This window comes from Mus caroli, unplaced genomic scaffold, assembly GCF_978045245.1.
Source record: "Mus caroli unplaced genomic scaffold, Mus_caroli_1 scaffold_5, whole genome shotgun sequence".
NCBI lineage: Eukaryota > Metazoa > Chordata > Mammalia > Rodentia > Muridae > Mus > Mus caroli.
This window is the reverse complement of record NW_028227260.1, coordinates 119,193,968-119,212,451: the sequence shown is the minus strand read 5'-3', so window position 1 is coordinate 119,212,451 and position 18,484 is coordinate 119,193,968.

The following is an 18,484-nucleotide window of genomic DNA, read 5'->3' as shown; positions in this document are numbered from 1 at the left end:
ATGACCATACACATAGCACAGAGATCAATAGGCTAAAAATCACCTCCACTCCAAAATTGTAAAGTACATGTGACATCTTCCATAAGAATGGAATTCTATTGACTAAGAAATAATCCTCAAGGGTCTAAGGAGGAAGAGTCTGGAATAAACATACATGTTTGGCAGTTCAGATGTGTTCTTGCTCTATAGATAGCACAAGCCACCAGACTATTAACTTCAATAATTTCCAGCCTTGTGGGTGGAAAACACGTTATGTATATATTTCATCCATAGAAGAGACAATACTGAATATTTATCATCCTTGTTTCCCTTAGTACTTACCTGTGAGTATAAGGACCTTATACTTTCTACAATGACCAAAATGCATTGTAATTTTTTTCTCACTGTAGTGGGAAAATGATTGGATTTTAAAATCTGTGGTTCTTTATCCATCCTGCAATGTTGATTCAGGTATTTGCCAATATATATAAATATATGTTTAATTATTAATGAAAAATGTACATTAATTACCATTTTCTCTTTACTTTGCTCAATATGAGTATTACCTTACAATTGGACAGCTTTGTATTAAAACCTTGGGGAGGCAAAACAAAAGAGAAAAACTACACTTGATCTCATCCTTAAGGAGATATTAGCTAGAATAAAGAAAATAGTAGAAGTCCAGAAAGCTAATAAAACAAACAAACAAAACAAAACAAAACAAAACAAAACACCACTTCAAAGTAATACAGGAAAAATAAAGAGTTAAGTAAGAAGACAAAATTGAAAATGAATAGTGGTTTAAAGACTGATCATAGTCATCCTTGTGAACAAAATCAGATGGGAAAAGGGCAGCATTTAAACACCCTAAAATTTGAAGTTTTAACTATACTATATGTGGAAGCTCACTGCCATCTGCCATCCAATGTGAAATTAACACCATGACATACTGTCTGAATAATTCCAGTGATACTTTCTGTGAAATTCTTTAAGAAATCAGTGTACTTCTGTCTCTCATTCCATTTGCCAGCCACTTTTTTATAAATAAAATTATTGTCATAAGTTATGAAGAATACATTTTGATTGTGCCTTAGCTTCTATTAAACTCTTCTTATAGGCCATACAAATCCTCTATGTTTTTATTAAAATAGTTTCCATCATTGGAGTTTATATAAGCAATAAAGATTACTCCACACTTTCACAAAAGTCATTTCCTCATAATAACTTGGTATTCAAACTAAGTAAATAAAATTCATCACTATACTAAATTTAACATGAAATAGTTATGTCTCACTATATGTTATTAAAATTCTAATTATCATATATGTTTGGTTAGGAAGAAAGAAAGCTCACTTTGACCTCCTTCCATTACTCTTAAACTTATGTTACCTAAAAGGAAAAACTATCAATGGACTCAAGGAAATGTTCCACTTCTTCATAAATGTCTGTTGATATTAATAATACTGAAAACACACTAGAGTATTTTATTTGTTTTCCCTACCTTTAATATAATTTTTCTCCCTAATCACACGAATGCTTGCTTTTTTACATTTATTTAGATCTTTGTTTATTTGTCTTCCTAATGAAGACCCTCATTGACCACTCTAACTAAAATAGGCACTGTCATAAATTATATCACTTTCTACTTTGTAGCCTGCTTTATTATTTTCATAGCACTTATTATTAACAAGATATAATTTATCTACTTAGAACATTTTTATTTTGATTTATTTTCAGGTACAAATTATCTTCCTTGATACCAAGAGTACTACCAAGCAAGGAGGAAGAACTCCATAGACACATTTTGAATGAAGAAGTTTGAAAGAAAAGAAACAATTAAAAACCAGGACTGGGGTGAATTAAAATTACAATTGGAAATTTTTCAAATAACTTATCTTAGGCTATTGGTAAAGCCTAGTTGCACTGGAAGATTCTAGTGAACTGAAAAATGTACCATAGAATGATCATCAAGAACAGCAGCATCAATGGAATGGAGTCAACAGGAGGTCAGAGCAGGAGATGTGATCCAAGCCCTTTGGATGATCCTAGATCATGTGTGAATCCCACACATTGGAACAAAAATCTGCAAAGTTGAGGTTGCCTTGTAGACCCCAAGATATTAGAGATGCCAGAGCCATGGATACCTATCAATGAATGCTGCTAACAGGAAGTAGAACCAGTCCAAGAGAAAGAAGTATGTTAACAGTCATCAAAGGAGAAAGGAGTTGCACAACAGACATGGAGTTTCAGAGCTTGAAGATTGCCCAGCTGCGTTTTGGTCCTGTTTTGGACTAGTATTTCCTCACTATGATGTTTTGGAATGGTAATATATACCCTATGATTGAGGTATATTATCTTCTTTTTTTATTTTGATATTAGGGAATTGCAGTTAAGGTATTAGGTAAAACTCAGAAGAGGCTTTGAACTTCCCAACTTTTAAACATTATTGAAACTGTGATAGACTATGGGGCCTTTGAAGTTGTATTAAATATACTCTACTATGCTATGACTAGGAATGGCCCCATAGACTTGTGTGTTTCAACAAACCTATGGAGGTCAGGGAGTGGAATGCATTGGTTTGAATATGCTTAACTCAGGGAGTGGCAATATTAGAGTATGGGACCTTGTTGGAGTAGGTGTGGTCTTGTTGGAGTAATCTTGTCATTGTGGTAGAGGCTTTGTGACTCTCCTCCTACCTGCCTGGAAGACAGTAGTTTTCTCCTGTTTGACTTTGAACAAGAGATAGAACTCTCAGCTTCTCCAGCACCATGCCTGCCTGTACACTGCCATGCTTCCCACCATGATAATGGACTAAGCATCTGAACCTGTAAACCAGCCCCAATTAAATGTTGTCCTTTTTAAGAGTTGCTTTGGTCATGGAGTCTCTTCACAGCAATGGAAACCCTAACTAAGACAGTACCCAACACTCTCCACAAATAGAAATGACCAAACAAAACAATATAGATATTCAAAGTTATTTTGATATGCAGATCCAGATGAATTGCTCAATACATTTAAGATAGCTCTATTAATATAAGCATCCTAGTTAAGAACTTCTTTCAAGAAGTTTTTGATACTATAAGTTGAAAGTTCTTCAATCTACAATGAAATTTTAACATTAAGTTTTTTATTATTTTCATTTTATATCCTGTGTGTGGATGTTTTTCCTGCACAAATATATGTATACCATGTATATTCCTGCTTCCCATAGATGCCATAAAAGGGAAACCTCTGGAACTGTAGTTATAGGCAGCTGTGATCTTGATATTTAATCTTAAATTCATTATCCTAAGAAAGAAAATTCCTGAAAAGAAGCTATGAATACACAAAGGCTGACTGCTTATAAATTCAATGGTGTGGAAAGGTTGGAATGTTGCAAATTCAGACACAAATAGCACCCGTGATAGAAATTTATTGCCAATGTCTGTAAATGATTATCATTTTTGTGACCATAGGATAAATCCTTTGGAATAGATAAACAGACCCTGAATTTCCACCATTCAAATATCTGAAAATACCATCAGATACCATCAAAGGTCCATCGTTAAGATTTCCCTGCTTTTCTGTAATTGGCCTACCTGATAATTCCTGCCACAGTGGCACATGAATAGTAATTCTGAGCCATAGTCAATCATGCCTGACTCCAGAAAAAAACAATTTCTTTGGTTCTGTTTCTCTTATCAATAATTCTACTTATGTGACTTTTTAGACTATGTCATATTTGTAAACCATTTCTAGTAAATTGTAAAATTCATGAGGAAAGGATTTTAGGTTTATTTAACATTCCTTACAGAGTAAGCACACACGTTTCACTAGGACCTATATGTTCACTTACTATATTAATACTATATATACAAAAATGTCCTAGTGCTAAAACACTTTCAAAGCTCAGCCACTGTGAATATTTGCTGATACTTAATGATCTTGAGCCTATGATTTGATAGTTGTGCAAAGAAGACAGTGAAGGGAAAACCTTAAGAAAATCAGGGACAGAAGTCTGGTAAACGGCTTCTGAATAAAATCATGACTTCAAAGAATTACATTCTCTGCCAAAGAGAAAAATAGTGTAAAGGCCACCTCAAAGAGGCAGTGTTGAAGTAAGCCAGAAGCATCACACATGTGGTTATAGTCTTAGAGTTTAATATCTCTTAGAGGGGGAAACAAAACCTGGTATAAAAATGTAAGTGGCACTGTGTTAACAGAAACCTAAGTGTTAGATTAAAGCTTAGGACTTCTCTGGAGGTGATATCAAATTCTCATAAATATGGCACTGTGTAACACAGTGTCAAGAGCATGCTATATCACTTAGACAAAAACATCATGCTGTTCCAGAATCACAGAATTATTGAATAACAATAAACTCACAAGTTCTGGCAGTTTCATAGTCATATTTGTCAGATGTTCTTGATTTTTTTTTTAGTAAGACTGACAAAAGCAGCAAACACAAGTTATTTTACTCCAATATTAATTATGAAAATCAACTCTAGTTGTTATTGTAGAGCCCAGTTGCAGGGTCAAAGTTGAGCTGCAGAGTTGAGTCAAGTAATGTAGGCAAAAAGTCAAGAAGGCAGATCCAGACAGCTATTATGTATACTTGTCAACAGTACAGACTAAGCCTAGCTAAAGATCTTGGACAAGTCAGTATCTACCTGTTTATTGGCCTCTCACACATTGCTGAGTCATCATTTATCAGGTCAATGGGGCTATGATTATCTCAGTGATAGGATTCTTCCAACTCTCTTTGTGATCAAGAATATAGTTCTTTGATCTACTGTGTCTGTTCTCAAGTCTGGTTTTCCTGATATAGGGTTAATATGTCTATGTGTTCTAACAGTCTCAATTTATTCTAATAAATTTTAGGATGGCATCTGTTCTACTCCCAGGATAAGTCATTGCCATCTTGTGTTATATGCATGGTAGTTCATTTGTCTATCCAGGTACAGTTATTCTCCATTGTCAAAATAAACTGGAAATTTACTTAGATAGTGGAGAGTTTTATCACAAGGCACAGTCTAAAAATATAGTTTTGCACAAAATGGAGTAACTTACAGCATGGGATACCATGATTTGAACATACATGTTCAGAATTTAAAAATTAAGGAAATGTAAGAAAGCAACACACTAGGACTATAGATAGTCCAATAGAGGTCCTAGAACAAAGAACATAAGTCCATAACAAACATTTTCAAGTGCACATGTACACAAATGCACAAACCTAAAAAATGGTAATCATAAATATCATATACATATTACTAAATAAGTAGGCTTACTTTTTTCTTTCTACTGAAAATAGAATTTTTTCTCACATATACCATGATTATGGTTTTCCCTTCCTCTACTTCTTCCAGTTCCTCCCTACCTCTCCTGGAATCAGGACCTATCCCAACTCTGTCTCTCTTTAGAAAGCAAAAAGGATTGTAAGGGACAATAATAAAATAAAATAAGGCCAATGCAAGGAGTTCAAAGACAGCTGAAGATACCCTGAGACCAAGTTCTTGGCACAAAGATTTATTTGCCCCAGAAGGACAAAGGGCTGCAAATAAGAGACAAAGCCGGGAAGTAGAGGATGAGAGAGAAGGCAAAGGGAACACGTGAGTAGGGGAGAAATATTTGTTGGGGATGGGGGTGGGAAAGACAAGGAACTGACTCTTGATAGAGAGGAAAGAAACATGACCCATAGGCAAATGACAATTTATAGGTAAAATGGGAAACCTTATGTTAGGATTAGATGTTTAATTTTGATTGGGCATGTTGATAAAGGGGGCTTTTGGCTTTTTATTGCTGGAATTCAATACTTTAATAGCTGGACCTTGGCAGTCAGCCTCAAGAGGAGGAAATGGCCAAGTAAGGAATAGACTTTGTTGGTTATCTTTAGGAATATAACTAATGGTTTTCATCAAGGAAGAGGGAGAAGGGTAAGGCCATGTTTGTGATATTAGGGCTGGCTAGAATTCCTTCAACAAAAACTAACACATTGGACATAAACAAACAGAAGGAAAAGAGCCCAAGAAAAGGCACAAGAAGCTACAGACTCAGAGACACTCACACACACTCAGGAATATCATTAAAAAATAAACTGAACTGGAAACTATAATATATATGCAAAGAACGTGTAGAAAAAATAGATCGGAAAAACATAAATAAAATTAAATTTAAAAATTTTAAGTGTAAAATTGAAAATTAAAAAATAATCCTTGACTTGACTTTGAAGAGACAAGGAACCTGCAAAGATAACATTGAGTTCATTTTCTTTGGGCCATATACTGCTTGACATACCTTTTTGGAGAAAATTAATTTTTTATTTGAATGTGGCCATCAATTGGAGATTGCTTCTGGATTAGGCATGGGCACAGGAGACTACTTCAGCTCTAAGACTCCATCTGGTGTGGAGCCTTGCAGTCTCTGTGAATACTACCCTAGTCTCTGTGAGTTCATATGAACATTGACCATGTTGATTCAGAGGGCCTTGTTTTATTGGTGTCCTGCATCCCCTCTGGCTCTTATACCCTTTTTGCTTCCTCTTCTTCAGGTTTCTCTGAGCCCTGAGTGTCAAGACCTGATAGGACTATCTCATTTATACCTGAGTGTTCCATGGCCTCTCTTTCTTCATAATATTTGGATGTGGGTCTCTGTATCTGTTCCCAACTGCTGCAAGAAGAAGCATCTCTGATGATGACTGAGCAAGGCACTTGTCTATGAGTATAGCAGAATGTCATTATGACTCATTTTATTGCTACATGTTTTTTTTTTTTCTTTGTTTGTTTGGTTTGGTTTGGTTTTAGAATTCAGTTTAACCTTAAGTTCCTGGGATATCTAGTTTCAGGCTCTTGCTCACTTAAGCAGTATTGACTATGGGTTCCATACCATGGAGTAGGCATTAAGATAAATCAGATTGCCAAGGAGGAATGACAAATGGCTGAAGAAGTCATGGAATGTGGCCCACCTCTTGGCACAGCCAAAATGAGTTGAATCATGACCCCAGAGGACTACTTGCCCTATCTCACACTGTTACAGAGTTCTGTTCTGCTTGCTGCCCTCACTTCCCTGTTCATCAAAGAATAGTATGAAAATTCTAAGGGGGCTCCCAGCCCCTCACTGGGCAGTATCTCTGGCACTTACAATATTAATGTTTGTTCTCTTTCAGGCATTGATACTAGAGCAGATTTATGATTCAATCACCATCCTAGGAAAGAACTTAGAGCTGTAGATTGTCAACAATGAAAGCATTTGGAAAAATAAAATTCTTAGGTAAACTAGGTTAAGATGTTTTTGCTAATGGCTCTGACATAGAAAATCATAGGGAACAATTTGAATTTCAGAAAGGCACACTCTTATTAGTTAAGCTAGGGATCTTTTATGGTCAGAGAACAAGAACAATGGGAGCACTGACTGACATGACTCTCATTAAGGCTGGATTAGTGATGATTTATTTCTTATACCCATTTTTGTCTTCAGCTTCCTGGTATGATTTATTAACAATTGCTGATGACTAGATATGCATTCTAAGGATTTAAAATAGATATGACTGATATTTATATGTGGAGGTTCAAATTTGTGATTCTTTTAACATTCTTACGACATTACTTTTAAAGATAAATAATAAGATAATTAATCATTTCTTTGTAACTATAAATTGCTGCCTGCCAGTAAGAGACACTGGCTGAGAAAACTACCTTGCTTCCTCATACTTATTGTTATCTATAACAACTTGCTTGGTTATGAATGTATGTGGGCTCTTAGGAATAATTTGTTTCTTTACCTGTACTGTGTAATATTATTTTTTGTAAAAGTATTAGGAAACACACCATTTTTTTATAGTCATTCAATGGAAGAAAACCAAAACATAATCATATTGGAATTTTATACTGCTTGAAAGAATTTTGATGGGATATATAAGCTATGGAAGAAAAAAAAATAAAGCTGTTGGAACATTGTTCCTTCCACCCACTGTGTGTATATTTGTGTGTGTGTATGTGTGTGTGTGAAAGAGAGAGAGAGAGACAGAGACAGAGACAGAGACAGAGACAGAGAGACAGAGAGGGGGTAAATAATTGGGGCCTGCTTGTTGGAACTTAATTCTTACTCCTCCCAAGTATGTATGTATATATGTATACATGTATGCAGATATATGTATATGTTTGAAGTGTGTTGGAACTTTGTTCCATCCATCAAATCTGTATGTTTGTATACATGTAAAGCTTCTCTGGTGTATAATGAAGTTTGCTTCATCCATCACCTGTGTGTATATGTGTATGTATGAAATGCTTGGAACCTGCTTGGTGGAGTTTTGCTCCATCCATTCAGTGTGTAAATATGAACCATCTGTCTGCCAATATGCATATATGTATGCATATATGTATGTACTTGTATGTATGATGTTATCAGAATCTGCCTTTTGATTAATTCAGTGGGTGTGTGTCTCTGTGTGTGTGTCTGTGTGTGTGTGTCTGTGTGTGTGTGTGTGAATTTTTTTCCTCTTTCCTTTTCTTTTTCACTGGCCCCAAGGAGTTAAAAGAGTTCTAAGTTTTTCACTCCCACAGGGAATGCCAGCCCCAGTAAATTAATCTTTCTTCCCTCAGAGAAAATTCTGCTAAGTAATTTCTCTAACTCTATCTGCCATAGGCAGCAGCCCCTGTCAGTATCTGAACCACACCCATCAGTTGCTCTCCCTACTGACCACTGCTGTCTGTCTGCCTCAGTTTACCCTATCATGTCAGAGCTGGTTATTGGCATCAGATATTCTTGCTTATTCCTACAACCTTAATGCCACCAATTAACTAGCATATCTGTGGCAGGGTACAATTGTAGATAAAATAATTTGTAATTACATCAGTGTTTGCATTTCTACTTTGGTGTCATATAGAGTAATCTCTGAGTGAAGGCTCTATATAAGCACTAAGTTGACTTCTCCAAGTCCAATGAGTTCTGTAAGTGTTGTCTTCAGCAATAGGATCTTGCTATCACTTTGTAGAGAGCAACTGATTGTTTTGGAAATGGGACTCCTTTGGCCAACAGCTCAATTTTATATAAATTAGTCCTGGTACTAGAAGCTTTATTTGATGACAAGACATGTCTAGTGGGTGTTCTGTGTCTCCCATTATTTGGCTATCTTCTTTTGGTTGCCTCCATATATTTAAATATATCAAGAAACTTCTAATCCAGTAGGTTTTTATTCAATTCCTCAAATGGTTCTTCACTTTAGCTGTCTCTCCTTGACTTCCCTTCCTCCTCCCCTTTTCCCTCTCCCTTCCCACTTAGTTCTCCCATTACAGTCTCTCTCTCCTTTGCCTCCAATCCTTCCATAGCTATCTATTGTACTTCCCTTCCCTAAGGAGATCTATCTGTCTCTATGCTAGACCACTATTCTGTATGCAAATGTGATCTTAATTTCATTTCCTTTATTTTGATAAAATACATCAACCAAAACAAAATAAAACAAATAACAACCACACAACAAAAACCTCAGGGGAAAGAGGCATTTATTTTTGCTCAGGGTTCTAAAGAGACAGATTCCATCATAGCAGACATGTCTGCATAAAGCTGGCTGATATACTTCAGTATCCCCTCACAGTAAACAGAGAACATACAAAAAGTAGAGCCAGACAATAAAACCTCAAATCCAGATCTCCACTAAGTGAATATTCCTCCAAAAATGTTCTATCTTCTAAAGGTTCCATAACCCTTTCCCCGTAAAAGAGTCGCCAACTAGGGATCAACTGTACAAATACCTGAGCTTACTGGGAACATTTCAGGTTTAAATTGCAACAGCATCAACTTATCAAGTAAGAAATAAAAAAATTTAAAATGTTCAGAAAGAACAAATCTAATTTCTCCAAATGACAACGTATAATTAAAATTCTAAAACCAATTCCCTCTACAGTTTAAATAGAGAAGATATATTTAGTAAACTGGAAAATATGAAATACCATATAATATAGCAGAAACAAAAGAGAAAACAATAAAAATGTTCAGAAATAGGGATGATGTGGTAGAAAAGGATAACATAGGTCAGTAGTGAAAGAAGACAAAATAGGGAAGAAGCAATATTAGAAGAAATATAGGGTACAGATATTTCAGAAATGTTAAGGAGACAAATCATGAGATATAGCAAGCATAACCAAGAATAATATATCTGTACCAAGGCTTAGTACAATAAAACTGAAAATTAACAAAGACAGTGACAAAAAAACTCTCAAAATTATTATAATGATGGATATAATGTTGTGTAATAATATTTAGAATTATTGAGAAAAATAAATTTAGATGGACTTAAGAGAGTGATTAAGTATTAATTGCTATTTTAAAGTTATATCTTTAGATTTATTTTTTCTGTGTCTTAGTGGTTTGCCTGAATATATGTTTGTGTATCACATGCATTCTTGGTGCCCATGGAAATGAGACAAGGGCATAAGGTTTCATGGAGCTAGAAGTATGGACTGCTATTAGCTACCATTTGGGTTCCAGGAACCAAACCTGGGACTCTATAAGAGCAGTATGTACCCTTAACCACACAGCCCTCTCTCTAGCCCCTTATTGTCATTGCAAATAAAAAAGCAACAATATAAAAAAGTGCTGAGATTTAAACATAATGTGGTTATTGTATTCCATCCTATTTTTGAAGATTGTTCATTCCATAGAAAATGAACAATTTCTGAGAGTGTGTCACAATGATACAATGACAAAAACCAATACTAACTTGGCCAACTAACACTGGAGCAAGCTCTGCTGTTTCACAGGATGGAATGAGTGTCACCTGTGACTAATGATCTATGGTTATAAGCAAAGTGAGAGAGGTGCTGAAATGAGCTATAGTGCTCTGTTGATCAAAAAATACAACTAACTGAACATTCTTGTGTTTCAGTGAAATCCCAACAGCAGTACTCCACTTTGAGACTGAGACATTCTTCTTCTCAGAAAGTGCCTTCTACTTTAGATGGCTACCCTGAAGGCTCTAGGATACAGTGAGTATGCCTTCAGACTAAACCTCACAAAGGAAATAGAAAGCATGTGCAAGAAATCTGTTTCTTCTCCTATCATCAATTGATGACTTGGTCCAATAAATACAATCATTTGCAAAGACCAAGAAACCATTTATTGAGAGAAAACAGATTACTAATTGTAAGTAAGTATAGACAAAGAACCATCAAATTAACTGTATACATGGAGAAAGTGAAACTTGAGACCTATTAAAAATAAGAGTTCAAAGATAGGCACCCTATGGAAAACTCTACAGGGAAGAGGCCTGCTGCTTAGTTTGTGAAGCATCCCAGCACTCCCATTCTGTCATTTACAGGCTTCAGCTGGAAATATACAAGAATAGCAAAGGATTTCTTACCTGATCTTCCAAGGGAAAAAGCTGGAATTGGGGAAGAGCCAGGAGAGACAGTAATCCTTCCCATTTCCTGAAGCATCTCTTTTATTTTTCTTCTTCTTCTTCTTCTTCTTCTTCTTCTTCTTCTTCTTCTTCTTCTTCTTCTTCTTCTTCTTCTTCTTCTTCTTCTTCTTCTTCTTCTTCTTCTTTTTTTTGACTTATCACCCGATACCACAATCACATAGATGGTAATATGCTAATGCCTCAGTTTTCAAGTGAGTTTCCATTTTTTATCTCTTTCTATTCATATGTGAACCCAGTGGAATAAGGCAAATTTCACTCTTTAGATTAAAGGTGGTAGAAACTAATGAGCAAACTATGTAAATAACCAGCTGTATATTTAAGTGCTTGCTGGTAGTGACGTCTTAAATGTCTATTCTACAGTTCTACTGAACATAACATTTTAGATATGAGGACTTAAATCATATTGCCTAGGTTTGAATGCTGTCTCTATACTTTGTATGTGTGGGAGACAGAAATGCCTCTTTAACTCCCTGTCTCTGAGCATATTTTATTTTCTTCCTGTAAAAAAAAGAGCAAAACCAGGTTTCTATGGATGATTAAATTTGATAATGTCCATAAAGTACGTTACACATAGTAAATAGTCCCTGTCCAAATCATTCATTAAGAATTTCGTACTAAGTGGATTTATTTTTCTCAGTTATGACATTCCCAATACTAATGAGAATTCCTATTTGTGTGCCTTAATGCCTTTTTGGCATATGTTGAATATATCTAGTCACTTTCAGTTGTTACAGGTTAATCCATTTAAAATCCCAATGCTGTACTCAATTTCAATTTTCTGCTCTTTCCTGAACCTTCAATGCATCACTCTTCAGGCAAGCCAGGATTAAGGCCCCGGGGTTCACAGTGAAATGTGGAAATATTGATTGAACTTCACTTGTTTTTCTTTCTAAACCTCTGGGTACAGGATTGATAGTCAAGTACTATGGTTTCTCCTCCCTCTTCACTCAAGGTTTAGCATCTTAAGGGTTGACAGACAGGGAAGAGTTATCAGCTTTCCTAACTGGTCACTGTCTTTGTTAGCTGTTACTGTTTTGTTTTGCTTTATTTTGTTTTTTTTCCTGGCTAACACTAACCATGGATAACTTTTCTGTGCAAGCATCAAGTGGGATGGATAAGGATGAAGAATTTGGTTTTAATTCTTTTAGATACAAATGCCTACATGTAACTAATGTGAGAGGTCAGCATCCTGTTCAGTATCCTCTACCAGTACCATTACCTTATAGCCTACATTTCATAACTTTTAATGTGCAAGCCTCTTAGTGTATTAAAGAAGATATTTTAGGTCTAACTTCTTCCCCTCATAAGCAATTCATTTGTTAGAAACTCATGCATTCTCAACATATCAATCTCTGATAGTATAATTTCATTCACTAATGCCTACCTTCTCACCCTTTTGCCTCTTGACAGGTCCATTTTCCCAATTCAGCAAGGCATATTTCTGTAATATACATGTCTTCCTATGAAATGAAAGGCCATTCTCCTTATTGACAACAAGCTCCTACTATTTTTTCTCAGATTCTTGAAACAGCATCCTAAAAGTTCCTATTGCTTAAAACATTTCCATATTCTTGTTGCTACAACCATGTTGCATGTACTTGCATGAAGATTTAATGCCAGTAATGTCATTCCGAGGCTCAGTAATTTCCAGCATTGCCATCTTGATCAAAGAAATAAATACAAATCTGTAAAAGATCTTTAAAAGCCAGGCTGCACATTCAGGTCACCCATTATTTTTTGGAGTCAATTTCTTAACTACAGCTTTTCTCTTGGATTTTTTTTCTACCTCCTTGCCAATTACTGGTATTTCTGCCTAAAACATAGCCCCCTAGATAACTGCAGATCTTTCTTCAAGTGCCAATTTCTTGAAAAAGTCCTAATTGAACATGATATTTAAAATGCAAAGCATCTTCTATAGTAGTCCTGATTCCACATTTCTGCTTTATAATTCTGCATACCACCATACCCCCTAAAATCTAACCTTTAAAAGAGTCAAAACTTTTACGTATTTGTTCACTATCATCTCCTTCCAATGAAACACTGTTCAGCATGTAGTAGATGCTTAGTAAATGTTGTCAACAATGGTAAATATAACGCATGATAGAAGTCATATAAGGCCGGGCAGTGGTGGTGCATGCCTTTAATCCTAGCACTTGTGAGGCAAAGGCAGGCAGATTTCTGAGTTTGAGGCCAGCCTGGGCCACAGAGTAAGTTCCAGGACAGCCAGGGCTACACAGAGAAACCCTGTCTCAAAAAAAAAAAAAAAAAAAAAAAAAAAGAAGAAGAAGAAGAAGTCATATAAGGCAGCAAAAATGTTAAATTCTAGTTTTGTTGATTTTTTTTGATATCTTGGGATAACCTAAAAAAGAAGAAGAAGTCATATAAGGCAAAATTTTTAAATTCTAGTTTTGTTGATTTTTTGATATCTTGGGATAACCTAAAAATTAGGATTGTTTATTGTCTAAGAAAATAATTATATATGTTGAAACGTGTATTGACATTGCTCTCTTAATTGTTTGCATATTTCCAATTATAACTTAAAACCTGAGTAGAGTAAGGAACTGGTGAGGAGGGAAGGATCTCCTGAAGAAATGGGTAACTACAATAGATCCTGTCTTAGTCAGTGTTCTATTGTTAAAAGACACTGTTACCAACACTTAAAAGGAAAGAATTTAACTGGGGGCTGGCTTACAGTTTCAGGGTCTTATCCATTATCATGGCAGGGAGCATGACAGTAACCAGGCAGGTATGGAACTGGAGAAGTAGTGAAGAACTTTACATCCTAATCCTTAGGCAGCATCCAGAGAGAAAAAGGGCCTGGCATGAGCTTTTTGAAAATTTTATTTAATTTTATTTTGTACTTATTCACTTTAAATCATGCTCACTGGCCTTCTTCTGGTTACCCCCTTACAATACTTCCTCCCATCCCCCACACATCTCCTACGAGTAGGTGTGGGGCTAGGCACATCATCTCACCCTGAGCCTAGACAAGTTAGAAGAACATATCCCACACACAGGCAACATCTTTTGGGATAACTCCCATTCCAGTTTTACAGCAATCACATGAATACCAAGCTGCACATCCATTACATATGTATGGGAAAGACTAGGTCCACCCTTTATATGTTCTTTGGCTGGTAGTTTAGACTCTGAGAGTCTCAAAGGTCCAGGTTAGTTGACTCTGCTAGTGTCCCTTTGGTGTTCTAATCTCACCCTTTGTGGTCCAAAATTATTTTCCCTACTCTTCAATAAGAATCTCCAAGCTTGCTGGGCATGATGGCACACACCTTTAATCCCAGCACTCAGGAGACAGAGGCAGGCAGATTTCTGAGTCTACAAAGTGAGTTCCAGGACAGTTAGGGCTATACAGAAAGACCCTGTCTCGAAAAACAAAAACAAATAAAACAAAAAACCAAAAAACAAAACAAAACAAAACAAAACAAAACAAAACAAAACAAAACAAAACAAAACAAAAACAAGAATCTCTAAGCTCCATCCACTGTTTGGCTGTGGGTATCTGTATGAGTCAGCTTCTGGTTGGATATTCTTAAAGGACAACATGTTCCTACCTACAGGCAAAGCAGAGTACCATTAATAGTGTCAGAGATTGGTGCTTGGCCACAGGATAGGTCTCAAGTTGGGCCAGTTATTGGTTGGCCATATAATCAATTTCTGCTCTAACTCCCATGCCTGCATTTCTTGTAGACTGGATAACTGAAAGTTTTGTGGGTGGCTTGGTGTCTCTGTTGCTCTACTGGAGTTCTGGCTTAACGATAGGGGATGGCCTCTTCAGGTTCTGTATCCCCAGTGTAGTGAGTCATATATAATCTCACCCCATTGATTCTTGGGTGCCTCCCTCATCCCAGGTGTCTGTCTCATCCTTGAGATCTCCTCCTACCTCCTCACCGTCATCAGGTGCAGATTTCCATTCATTTTCATTGACATCTAGACATCTCTCCTGGCCTTCCCCCACTCCTGACCCTGAACCACCTTTTCCCTCCCCTTCTCTCCTCCTTCCTGGCATGGACTTTTGGAAACTAAACCCCTCTGTGACCATCCCTAAGGATATACCTTCTCCAATGAGGATGCATGTCTAAACAGTTCATCAACCAGGGACATCAAATATTTGAACCTATTGACACCGTTATCATCCAAACTACCAGAAATAGTTTTGGATGGATGGAGTATATATGGGTGGACTGGAACAGGAGGATCAAATAGGAAGGAGAAGGGAAGAAGAAGATAACAAAGAGAAAATGAGTAAGTACAGCTAACACTAGGAGCCACTTGATAGGTCATATGGAAACCTATTAAAGTAGAAGCTCCTTAAAAATCTCTCTACATATGAAAGTAAACTAAATGGAATCATCAAGAAATATGGTAGACAAAGCCCTAACTAAACATCTCCCACCACCAAATGTACCTTGAATGGATTACATCTAATTGAGTTGTTGGCCTAAGAAGCACCATCAAAGTCCCCAAACAACCCAGGCTATTGCTCTCCACAAACTGATGGTAAGACCCTATTGCTGAAGACAACATCTACACAATTGAACACAGAGAATTCAAGCTAGTGCATACCTAGAGCTATCACCTCTGCTGACAAATGTCCATCGCTGGAAGGTAGTCTGTACGTTATTAGGGGGTAAAAGCAAACACCAACCCAACTACAAACAGTTCAATTTACAATAGTAATTTGTCTGCATGATACTCTGGTACAATAGTGACACAATGCAATAAAACAACACAGCTATACTCATAAATCAGTGTCTTTCTCAGCCATCATGAGAGAAGCTACCTTATAGCTAGATAAATGTTCAGAGAATGAGGTACCTTGGAACTCTCAGTCCTAAATGGGTTGTCTCCATCAAATCTCTCCCCTCAGGGCTTGAGGCATTTTGTGCCAGAGGTGTCAGAATGATTATAAGAACCGGTGTGGATGGATCACACTAAGGAAACAATCTTCTACAGACAACAGGGCTGAAAGACATATGAACTCACAAAGACTGGCAGCACACACAGGCTTGCAATGACCAAAGCCAGATGGAGTCCTAAGTTTGACAGAGGATATGCACACAAGCCTTCATCCCTAACCCAGAAGATATCTTGAAGTGACAACTGCTTGCCAAGAAAAACTTAGTTTTCCCTTACAAAGTCTCACTATACATACAAACCACACTTAAAGGCAGTTTTATGCTTAGCAGTAGATGGCTAACATAACACAAACCCAATGGGTATTTGGAGGATTTTTGTCTCACAATGTTTTGTTGGTTCATTTGTTTTTGCTTTATCTTACAAGTCTTTTGTTACATGCTTTCTGATTTTGTGGTTTTATGGGTTTCTGTATGTTTAAGTGTGTCTCTGTATCTGTATATGTTTCTTGTGATCTTAGTTTTACTCTTTTGTATGTTTGCTTTGTCCTATTCTTGTTCATTTGTTTATTATTCAGTTGCTTGTTTGGTTTCTTTTTTTTTAATTTTTAATATTTTTTATTACATATTTTCCTCAATTACATTTCCAATGCTATCCCAAAAGTCCCCCATAGCGCCCCCCACTTCCCTACCCACCCATTCCCATTCTTTTGGCCCTGGCATTCCCCTATATTGGGGCATATAAAGTTTGCAAGTCCAATGGGCCTCTCTTTCCAGTGATGGCCAACTAGGCCATCTTTCGATACATATGCAGCTAGAGACAAGAGCTCCGGGGTACTGGTTAGTTCATCATGTTGTTCCAACTATAGGGTTGCAGATCCCTTTAGCTCCTTGGGTACTTTCTCTAGCTTCTCCATTGGGGGCCCTGTGATCCATCCACTAGCTGACTGTGAGCATCCACTTCTGTGTTTGCTAGGCCCCGGCATCGTCTCACAAGAGACAGCTATATTTGGGTCCTTTCAGCAAAATCTTGCTAGTGTATGCAATGGTGTCAGCGTTTAGAAGCTGATTATGGGATGGATCCCTGGATACTGCAGTCTCTAGATGGTCCATCCTTTCATCAGCTTGTTTGGTTTCTGAGAAAGCAAGAAAGAAAGAGTGTAGATTTGGGTAGGTGGGAAATTAAGAGAATCTGGGAGTAGCTGGGGAATGGGAAATCATGATCAGAATAGAAGTTATGAAAAATCTATTTTCAATAAAAATTAAACTTTTATAAAAAATAAATATTATATATTGTTTATACAATACATGCAATTTATTTCATATTGTGATTTATGTCTTTTTATGTCTTTTGTGTCTTTTAATGTAGTTGTGATCATTTTTATGATATTGGTATTTTGAAGACTATAGGCTTATTTCTCCATATTCTAAATTATGATTTTCCTTGTGCTATTGTAAAATTTATACCTTATTTCCTATACTTATTATATAATTACTATCTGAAGGTCTGATTAATTTCAGATTTAATACTTTATAGTAAGAGTGTTTCCTAGGTGGTTTTGTGTATTATAATATTTCCATCATTAATACTAGTAGGTGATTAAGATAGTGAACACCAATATTTTTATAAAGGAACATTTTCCTCTTTGACAACTTCATATTCCTACCTTTCTGTGTTACTTGGCATAGAACTTAACAATACAAAATTTTACTTCCAAAGCTCTTAATCTACTGTTTCCAGAAGCAGTTGGCATTCCTTGTATCAATTGCTTGCACTGGGAGTTACAAAAGAATACATTTGTGAATTTGTCAGTCTACAGTATTTATAGGATGAAATTATTTGGGTCTTTATTTCCCTGAGGGGTGTGTATGTGTGTGTGTGTATGCATTTATTAAACATTATATTAATAAAGATCAAACTCTGTAGTACATCTACTACTAAACTATATTACCAGGTTCTCCCTAATACCAAAAGCATTTTAAGATATATAAAACCATATTTTTCCTATAATATCCAGTAGAAAAAAAGTGTTACAAGAAAGAGAGATGAAACAGCATTTGGAGCAATACCTTGAGTGGGCAAGGTAGGATTTGATACACAATAGAATATATTGGTCTCTTATAGATTAAAGAATATTTTTTCTATAGTAACAGAATGAAAACTATTAGAAAAGAGGCATGCATAGTTGAGTAGAAATATTAATAGTTTATAATTTACTGTTCCAGTTTAGGACATGGA